This window comes from Carettochelys insculpta, chromosome 13 (assembly GCF_033958435.1).
Source record: "Carettochelys insculpta isolate YL-2023 chromosome 13, ASM3395843v1, whole genome shotgun sequence".
In the NCBI taxonomy this organism is placed as follows: Eukaryota; Metazoa; Chordata; order Testudines; family Carettochelyidae; genus Carettochelys; species Carettochelys insculpta.
Window position 1 is genome coordinate 19,985,231 of NC_134149.1, and position 10,687 is coordinate 19,995,917.

Below are 10,687 nucleotides of genomic sequence, written 5' to 3' on the forward strand. Positions count from 1 at the left end.
CCCTCCTGGTGAAGTAGTTTTTCCTAATATCCAACCTACACCTCTCCCTCTTTAACTTAGTCCTACCTGCTTCAAGTCCTTTACTGTTTCACAGGGAAAAGCATATTTCTAACTTCTCGTCCTAAAATTTCTGTCCTACATGGTGTAGACTTGGTCTACCCTGTTGGAGAGTAATTGTATTACAGTACAGAGGTGATCACGTTTCAGTGCTGGATCAAGTGAGCTCCATGTGTGATTTAAGATAATGAAACAATATAAGGAGCTACAGAAAGCCCTATACAAGCAAATAGTCATTTTTGGCTCACAGCATCATCCCACTTTATACCCATGTTGCCCTTCCAAAATCAATGGGGTTGAATGTTCTTTTAGCTGGCAGTCAATTTGGCCCTTTGCTGCTGCTTCTATTAAATAATTATAGCTATGCTCATCTTCAAGAAAAAGCGCACAAGGTGGAAAATGCCTTTCATTGGAACCCAAGCATTTTCAACTACATCACATTTTGAATATTTTTGATAAATCATGAAAGATCCTGAAGTTTGGCTACAGCTTCATGTATTCTATTAGCTCAGCTAAAAGGCATAGAACTATCTACCTTCCCCACCTAAGTTATTTTTATTTATTATTTGCATTAATATATTGCCTGTTGGCCCCAGTCATAGAGCATGATTCCACTGTACTAGATGCTGGATAACCACAGAACAAAATGATGCTCTCTGTCCCAAAGAGTTTACAATTTAAGACAAGAAAGTGTCTTAATTGGGTCTAATCCAGTGTTCTCTGTAAGATGAGCATTGGGCAGATGCCCAGGAGAGATTCAGGTGTCATTCAGCTGATTAGCAGAACACCCACTGCTGGCAGTGTGCATTTCTACTGATGGTGTACATCCACACACGCCTTGGCAAACATGAAAAAATTTATTCTGAAAAAATCAGAGGGAACCCTGATCCAGTCCCTATCCTGCCAAAGGCTATTGCTGAACTCCTGTTGACTTCAGAAGGAACAAAAATCTGGCTCATCATCCTCCTCATTATCATTTTGAACCCTCCTCTGGTTTAATCAGAGCTTTTATGAACACCAGATGGTCTTCTGCTGTCTCTTCACATAGAGACTTCTAATAAGCCAAAGGCACAGAGTTCAGTATTTCCTTCTGATGTCACCTGTTGTCTGTAACTGTGCTGCAAAAATGAAATGAACAAGTATCAGGAAAAGAAGAAAAGGAGAACATTAAAATCAAAGTTTGGTGGAACTCTGGTAGGATTTAGGTTTGAGAGTGAGGTCAAATACAAGTTGAACCTCTCTAATTTGGCACCCTCTGGACCTAACCAGTGCTGGATGAGAGAATTTGCCAGACCACAGGCAGTCAATATTTTCTAGCATATCACCAACACTTCCACTGCATACCGGGCTCTTAGAAGACATTTGGGGTAAATTACAGCTAAATAACAGCACAGAACACTGAGAGCCAGGACTGGTAGCTGTAAACAAACTTCATGGGACTATGGAAAACTTGGCTACACCCATGATAAATGATTGTCTGGCAAACTAGAATATGCTGGATTACAGACGTTGTCGGACAAGAGAGTTCTGGATTAGGGAAGTTCAACCTGTACTCAAACTCTATTGAATCTACAACAGGGCTTGAATGGAGAAATGTTCTGGCGAGAGAGAGATTGGTCCACTCAGGCCCAGGTACTTCTCATAAAATCACACAGGTGCAGGAGTCCTATACAGTTCATTTTTCAGGATCAAGGCCAAAATTTTTTATTCTCAATGTAGAAGGCTTGCTTCAAAGTCCATTCATAAAGGCTGGCTGGCTGCAAGGTTTAGATCCCATTTTTAATTCGTATTTCCCAGGCATTCAAGAGTGGATGAAGGAATTTCAGCTTGCTCTGACATGTTCTGTTCTCCATGATAGCTATTCTTCATTTGTCCGTTAGCTTCTTTCATGAATACAATGCATTAATGTTTAAATGCCAAGAAATTATTCAGTGAAAGCTGCTGGCAATTACTAACTCTTATGGCTGCGTAGCATGAGAGGTAATTATTGTCAAAAAGCCCCCTTTTTTCACAACATGTTGAAGGAAATTTCAATTTAGTTTTGTTCATGACCAAGTTCCTTTTATAATGTTAGTATTATCTTGATAAAAGTGAGTAACAAAATGGTATGTGCTTGATTGATTGCATTACATGTAATTTCTTACTGTTGATTTAATATCAGTGTCTTATTTTGTATGCTTATTTAAAGAAGAATAAAAGGCTTTTGCATCACAACTGTTCTTCTATAAAACAAAAGCACTTCTGCGCTGTTCCTCAACTTTTGTTTTAATTCTCCCACATTTTTAAGGGAATGGCTCTCATTGGATAAACCCATTTGTTAAAAGGATGAGTCATTGAAACTATGTCTACACTACAGGGAAGATGGACCCCTTTGGGTCGATCTTCCAGAGTTCAATTTCACGTACCTGGTAGAGATGCAAAACTTATCATGAAATGTATTAAGCACAGTCCTTATATACGCTGCCCTGTCTTCTCTGAAGTTTCCTGCCACTGCTGACTGGTCCTCATTCATCTGTGGTAGCTAAGGGAGGGCAGTTTTTTAAGCCCCAAGTCCTCTAATCCTGCTCCCAATAGGTGCAAATGACATGATAATAAAATGCCAGAGCCTTGTCTACACTAAATTTCTTACCTGTTTAACTTACGCTAGTTGTTACCCTTCTTGTCTCAGTGGTAAGATTCTTCCTGGTTTACCTGTACAAAAGAGGGAGAAAGAGAGAGAGAGAGAGAGAAATTATCATCCATTTTAGATACTTAACAACTACCCACAGTACAACCTGTCAGAAAAACCATTAATTTTCTCTTCTATACTGTTCACCTGTGTAAAAAATAACCCTCCTGTTTTAAGGTAGCACGCCAATGTCACTGAAATGCATAACTGGGTTTCTATTAGTTAGGCTACACAACAAAGGTATTTTTATTCAGCTATTTCAAAATAACACAGCTAGACACATTCAAAATCACACCCGGCTATTTTGAAATACCATTTCTGGACACAGAGACTATGTCTACATGAGAGGCTTGTCCTGGCAAAACTAGGCTTTTGTCGGGAAAACCCGCAGAGCATCTACACACAAAATGTGCTTTGTCTACAGTTTGTTGACAAAACCTGGCACATCTGCTGGTAGCATTATACCTCTCCCTGTTCAGGTATAACACCTCTGTCAACAGTGTTCACAAAATAGCCATGTATACGCTCCAGGGCCCTTTTGTCAACAGACAGGGTTTACGGTCAGCTGTTCTGTTGAGAAAGGGACAAGCAGACTGGCTGCTCTCTGTCGATAGTGCGGGTTGCTCTTTGATCTGCTTTCATGTGTAGATGCGATCTGTTGACAGAAGTTATGCCGGGAAACTGCTTTCAACAATGATGTCCATCAACAGACGCTTCTTGTGCAGACGCAGCCATAGTGCTATTTTGAAATCGTGCTATTGGGCACCATTATGGCTTATTTCAAAATAGCGTTAGTCCATGTCTTAATACTGCCTATTTCAAAATATCTGTTTCGAAATAGACATCATTCCTCCTGCAGTGAGGATTACAGATTTCAAGATAACACACTCACTATTTCAGATTTTTTTCAAAATAGCATGTGCGTAGTGTAGACTCTAGCAAAGTTATTTTGAAATAACGGCTGTTATCTTGAAGTAAGTCTGTAGAGCAGTTTAGCCTTAGAGTTCCTTTAGGTCAAGGCCCAGAGTATGCTGCATGGCAACTTCTACTCATGTGGGGAACAGAGAACAAGGCTTGGATGAGTCCCTAGTGCAATGACTAAGCCAATAATTGTTACATGTGTGCATCTAAAGGCAATATTTGGCTTTGTGTGAGTGAAAGTAACAGGGTAACTGACTTGTATAAAAGGCTGGGTGACATCAGTCATTTATAGGGGAACAGTGCCTACTGAAGTAGATAGGTCACCAAAGGTCAAGAAGAGGATTTTCTGTCCTTCTGCATTAGATACCCATCAATACACAAGTGACATGATGGTATACAAGAGGAGGTGTGGTCAGCTGCTGGGGCCAGGATATCAGACAAAATGGACTTTTGGTTTGATCTCCTGTAGGAAATCCAATGGCCTGGATTCTGTACTGTTTGGAGATCAAGTACCCAATGTGTATGGGGAGAAGCACGCAAAAAGCAATATTATACAGGAGGAAAGCCAGTTCAAATGAGAAGACAATCACGTTCTCTGTTCCTGTGCTGTAGGAAACAAATGCATCACATGGCAGCATATTCTTGTCATAAATGCGATTTTCTCCTTTATTTATCTTTATTTACACACAAGATATGGAATTCAGTGCTCAGATGCATGTGGCAAAAAAGGAAAAACTTCTTCTAGATTGTAAAGATTTGTCATTTTGTCAGTGCCTTTATGTCTCTCCCCCTCCCTCCTGTACATTGCTTTCTGCTTTCTGCTCTGGGGATGCCCTCAAGGGAGTGAAAGCAGAGCACTGTTTTGGAAAATACATTTTTCCCATTAAGGGGTAGAAAATTACTTGGCTTCTTATACTCTATAAGCATATTAATTTAAACCTGAACTCTGCTGAACAAACACTCTGGCACACATTTCTCATGCTGCTCACCAGAACTGGTTTCTTTGCTTTTTGGATTTTGACACCTGTTTGCAAATGTAGAATATGATTTTGTATTGGGTTTTTAACCCCATGTTCTCTACCCAGAACAACACAAAGCTAAAAGAATTGCAAGATTTCAGCCTGGTGTCAATCAGGAATCAATGGGTTTACATGGCTTTGATGGTACTGGCACTATTTTTAGGGTCCAGGTGCTGAGCTGTACTCCCTCCACACTCCTGTTCCAGCCCTCAGAACCCCATGGTGGGGGTCCCATGCAGGGTTGCCAATTTTCCTGGACCAGAAGAACAGGATATCATTTGTGGCAATAGCATCTAGTTTGTCAGGTCCCAGAGGCTACGTCTACACGTGCACGCTACATCAAAATAGCTTATTTCGATGTAGCAACATCAAAATAGTCTGTTTCAATGAATAACGTCTACACGTCCTCCAGGGCTGGCAACGTCGACGTTCAACTTCGACGTTGGGCAGCACCACATCGAAATAGGCGCTGCGAGGGAACGTCTACACGCCAAAGTAGCACACATCGAAATAAGGGTGCCAGGCACAGCTGCAGACAGGGTCACAGGGCGGACTCAACAGCAAGCCACTCCCTTACAGGGTCCCTCCCAGGCACAGTTGCACTAAACAACACAAGATCCACAGAGCCGACAACTGGTTGCAGACCCTGAGCATGCAGCATGGATCCCCAGCTGCAGCAGCAGCAGCCAGAAGCCCTGGGCTAAGGGCTGCTGCATGCGGTGACCATAGAGCCCTGCAGGGGCTGGAAAGAGAGCGTCTCTCAACCCCTCAGCTGATGGCTGCCATGGCAGACCCCGCTATTTCGATGTTGCGGGACGCGGATCGTCTACACGTGCCCTACTTCGACGTTCAGCTTCGAAGTAGGGCGCCATTCCCATCCCCTCATGGGGTTAGCGACTTCGACGTCTCGCCGCCTAACGTCGATTTCAACTTTGAAATAGCGCCCAACACGTATAGCTGTGACGGGCGCTATTTCGAAGTTGGCACCGCTACTTCGAAGTAGCGTGCACGTGTAGATGTGGCCAGAGAGCTGGAAACCTAGTCAGAGCTGAAGGCGGGTGCATAGGTCCAGGCCAAGGCTGAGTGCAGAGCCCCAGGCTGGCAGCAGGACCCTGAGTGGCAGTGGAGCCTGCAGATCTGGTGGCCTCAGCCTGATTCTCCCCAGCCTTGCATCTTTGTTGACATTCACACCTATGTAAAGGGTGTGTAGAATGTTACTGTTTCCTTTTGGTACCACTGGAAACCCAAACAGAACTCAGCTGACATATGAGTGAAGCTCTACACAGCCTACAAGTCAATGTTGAGGAGACTATTGCAAGATCAGGGGCAAATAGATGCCATGGATGGTGCTTGGTCCTCCCAGGAGGCCAGGGGACTAGGCTAGATGACCTCCCCAGGTCCCTTCCAGCTCTATGAGATATGTGTAATTTGCCCTTGGTCACACCTGTGAAATTCCAGCGACAACAATGTGGTTGCAGAGAAGCAAGTAAGGACACAAATTCATCCACAGAATACTAATAATGGTGAACAAAATGGTAAAAATCCAACTTAAGTTTTCAAATACAGTACAAGCTTTGTTTTTCTGGCATGCATGGGGAATGGGGGTTGCCAGTAAATAAAATATGGCAGTTACTCAAGCTTTTTCACTAAACTCAAAACATGTTTAAGAAATGAAATAACCTCACTTCATACTGTACCTTTTCACACTATGGCCGCGTCTACTCTGGCCCCTCCCTTTCGAAAGGGGCATGCAAACATGTGGGGTTGAAAACGCAAATGAGGCACATATTTGCGTATTCAGTACATCATTTGCATAATGACAATCACTCACGTTCCAAAAAATGCTACTTTTGAAACGCAAAACAGCTTTGTAGCCAGGATTCCTTCAAAAGGAAGCCCTGCTTTTGAAAACACCCTTCTTCCTGAAAAAAAAATTAGGAAGAAGGGTGCTTTTGAAAGGGGGGCTTGCTTTCGAAGGAACCCTGTCTACATGGGTGTTTTGCATTTCGAGAGCAGCACTTTTGGAGCACGAGTGGGTGTCATTATGCATATAAGGCACTGAATATGCAAATCTGTGCCTCATTTGCATTTTCAACCCAGCATGTTTGCATGCCGCTTTTGCAAGGGAGGGGCAAGTGCAGACATCATCTATTACGGTATACAGTAGTGTAATTTCCAGCTCCTCTACTGCCTCAGGGGCATCAAAGAAAGGCGACTTCCACAACCACTGGAAAATGATGCTGAACACTTATCAGAATTTTTCTGGTTAACTGAAGGGGGAATTGTATTGCTGTCTCTGGTTAGTAAACTGCTGGATAACAAAGCTTTTACTGTATTAGCTTGAGTTTAATTACCATCTAAGCAGTATGAGGCACAAACATGGATTCACCCCCGCCCCCGTTATATTTTTACAGACTTATTGCTTGGAGTTCTCAAATCCTGCAGGTCTATCAGGTAGGGTACTGTGAGGAGATCAGAGGTGAAAGTAATTTACATTTCTTACAGGTACTGTCATATCACACCCCTCCCCTGGAGGCAGAAGGTTGCAGGGGAGGCAATATGGCAGCACCTGTAAGAAATTTAAGTGTGGGGGGCTCAAGGCAGGAGGTTGTGGTCAGTGTCGGGGGGAGCTCAGGAGAGGGTTTGGGGGTTATAAGAGTCAGGGCAGGAGCTTGTGAGTGTGGGACTCGGGACAGGTGGCTGAGATATGTGTGGATGGTGGAATGCAGGACAAGGGCGCTATGTAGGGAGGTTGGTGGGACTGAATCCCCCCCGCCCATAAAGATTTGTACCAGGAGGCTGTTTGCTGTCCCCAGGGGCTGAGAGGAAGGCACACAATAAGGTTCACTTGTTCCTCTGCTCCCTCCGCTCCCCATGCAACCTGTGCGCTCTTGTCTTGCTCCTTGACAGGAAGGGAAACAGCAACAAGTGCCCCTGCATGAATCTTGGGGGGCTACAACCCTGCTAAATGGTGCCCTGGGGGGCTTGGCTGTCCCGAACTAGTCAGGGAGGGCAGCCCCAGACAGCCCTTTTAACCTGCCTGCCTGATTGATGCTGCTTAACAAGAAGCTCCCGGGAACCCAGCTGGGGGTGCACCAGGCCTGCTCCTCCAACCCAGCTGGCTCTCTCCTGTCCGAGCAGTGCACGGGGGCACACCCACTTACTCTCTCTCGTGCAGATGAGATTATTACACCAGGGGTCAGTTGCCCATTATATTCACTCCTCATTCTCGAGCATAACTCGAAAGAGCCCATAATTATTCATATCAGCAGAAATGTCACTATGGAAACAAAGCGCTAGTTTCCTTTAGTTAGGCCAGTATCAAAAATGCCATCTGCCATAAGCTCAATAAACAGGCACAATCTACATTAGCGCTCACCGAAGAATAAGCAACTGCGCTGTGTAATCCACACAGTGAAGACGTTTGGGAGGGGAACAAAATGTGAAAGGCAGCACTGTACCTTCCAAAGCTTAGGGTGATAGCTGCAATCAGAACCAAATAAGAAACAAATCCATCAATTTGAAGCCTGTACAGGTTGACCCTCTCAAGTCCAGCACTCTGTGGTGCCAAACAAGAGAATTTGACGGACTATGGGAGGTCACTATTTTCTATTAGCATTACCAACACTTCCACTGCTTACTGGGCTCTTAGAAGACATTTAGCAGTAAATTACAGCTAAATAACAGCATAGAACACTAAGAGCCAGGACAGGTGGCTGTAAACAAACTTTATGGGACCACATGTTGAATAGTAACAGAGAGGTAGCCGTGTTAGTCCATATTTTAACAAAACAAAACAGCAATCAAGTAACACTGAATTAGTGAGTCGATCCCATGAAACTTCATCACCTAATAAATCACTTTATTAGTCTTTAAAGTGATACATGATTGCTGTTTTGTTTTATGGGACCATGGGAAGTTTGGCCACACCCCTGATAAATGGTCATCTGGCTAACTAAAATCACGCCAGATTATGGATATTGCCAGACAAGAGTGTTCTGGATTAGGGAGGTTCAACCTGTAAAACAACAGATACATTGAGAGGTCATATTATAAGATTATATTCTCCAGCAATTCATCGCAGTGCCTCAGCATATCTCAAGGAGATATAAGTACCATGGGCCGTAACTTGGGCAAGCCTGTAACAACAAAGTCTTGACAGTAGCCTCTAGTCTAAATCAGCCGACATGTTCTACCTGTGTAAGCTGCTCACGCTATGTGACCAGATTTCATTGTTCTACAGAAGTGTTTCTTAAACTTTTTGGAACCACAGGACATCAACAATAATATTTGTATGTGGAAAACCTATGAAAATTTTCTTCAAAAAATTGTTGACACAGCAACATATACAGCAAAACCAAAATGAAGTAATTTAATCAGGTATCATAGCAATGAAGAAGTAACATTGTATCTGCTTTTAATAATAGAAAATATATACATGTGCCGGACATCATTGCTAGTTGCTATGCTGCAGCAGTACACCTGTTTAAGAGACGCCATTCTAGAGGCAGCAAGAGATTGTATTGATCAATTAAGCTATTTTTATTTAAACACAGTAACCAGAACCTGCTATCTGCAGTCCTCAGCGTCACTTTTCCAGCTGGAAAATGACTTTTGATCTCTGAAGCCGCATTGCACATCTTCCTGTAACAACAGCAGCTGCTTCGCACACGATTGGCCTTCTCCACAAGTAGTCTCAAGAAACACTTGTTTGAATGTGCGCTGCAGATAGCTTTGTTAAATGCAATGTAATTGTATTTGTTGGAGATCACGTATGTCTGAGCGACATCTCAAGCACAATCCTGCTGTCACTAGACCTTGAACAGGGGGCTGTTTGGAGAGTTTATTGCACTGATTTTCTCTCTCCCATCATTCATTTTCTGTCTTTGTCTGACTTCACACACAGTGCTCCACTAGAGGTGCTGCTGTCACTATTTACCCTGCAGATTTACTGTCTGTGGGTCTTATTTTGTAGTTGCTTAGCTGCCAGGGAGTAAGAAGAACACATAGGAAATGTGATTGTCCCTAAAGAATAGCACAAGAAAAAATATCACTTTATTTTAAGCTACCATTCGTCCCTTAACAGCAAATGTGCTCATGTATCACCAATGCCTGAAACCAATTCATGCTGAAAATACAACTAGAGTGGTTGAATGCCAACGTTTCAAATGCTTGTGATCCAGATAAATGGCCATCTGGACACCAAACTGGGCATCTGAATGCAAGGCAGGCTGGCAAGTATTTGCCACGGGGTTGCTGTTGGATCTGAGCAAGGAGTCCCATTTATATGTTATGGGCATAGCCAAAGATATAGCTGCCTGAGTGGGATTTCAAAGTGCCAATTCTTTAGATGGCCCTAGTTAGGCATGTTCAGGATACATATAAACGGATCAGTTCTGGCTCAGACTTCTTTTCAGGGTCAGAGTTGCATTGGAGAGGCAAATCATGTTCTGAACCCCTTAGTAGCTTGACCATTTAACTAGAACTTGTTAGACTTGTTAACTCTCCTTTTTGAGAACTCTTGCAAACCCATTTAGTGCTAGTGTCACCTCAGAAGCACTGAGGCCACTGACCAGGGAGAGGGAAGTCTCCGGACCAAGGGAGAACTTAAAAAGCAGGATTTTCACTTGCTTAATTCATGAGCTGCAACAAACCTGGCTTAAAGTTATGCTATTGGAGTTATGCTACCCATCCTCCTTAGCAGACTAGCTGTTTGTAAAGCTGGTGTAAGGTCCTTTCTTCCCATTCACAGGGACTAGGCAGGTGGAACTGTGAGGTAATAAAGAAGGGCTCACAGAGCTGGAAACATCAGTCACCACATTTCCCTTTTTCTTTGTGTGAGAGCTGCTGCACTCAGTTCTCTAAAGGTTCTCTGTCCGTTCTGCCTCACCCTGGAACACGTTCGCTGATACTTTGTACGGAGGGCACTAATGTACATACCAAATAAAATGTATTGTAGACACCTTTTTATGGGCCTGGGATCATAAATGGAATTAGGTGAACATTAATCACCACATATCGT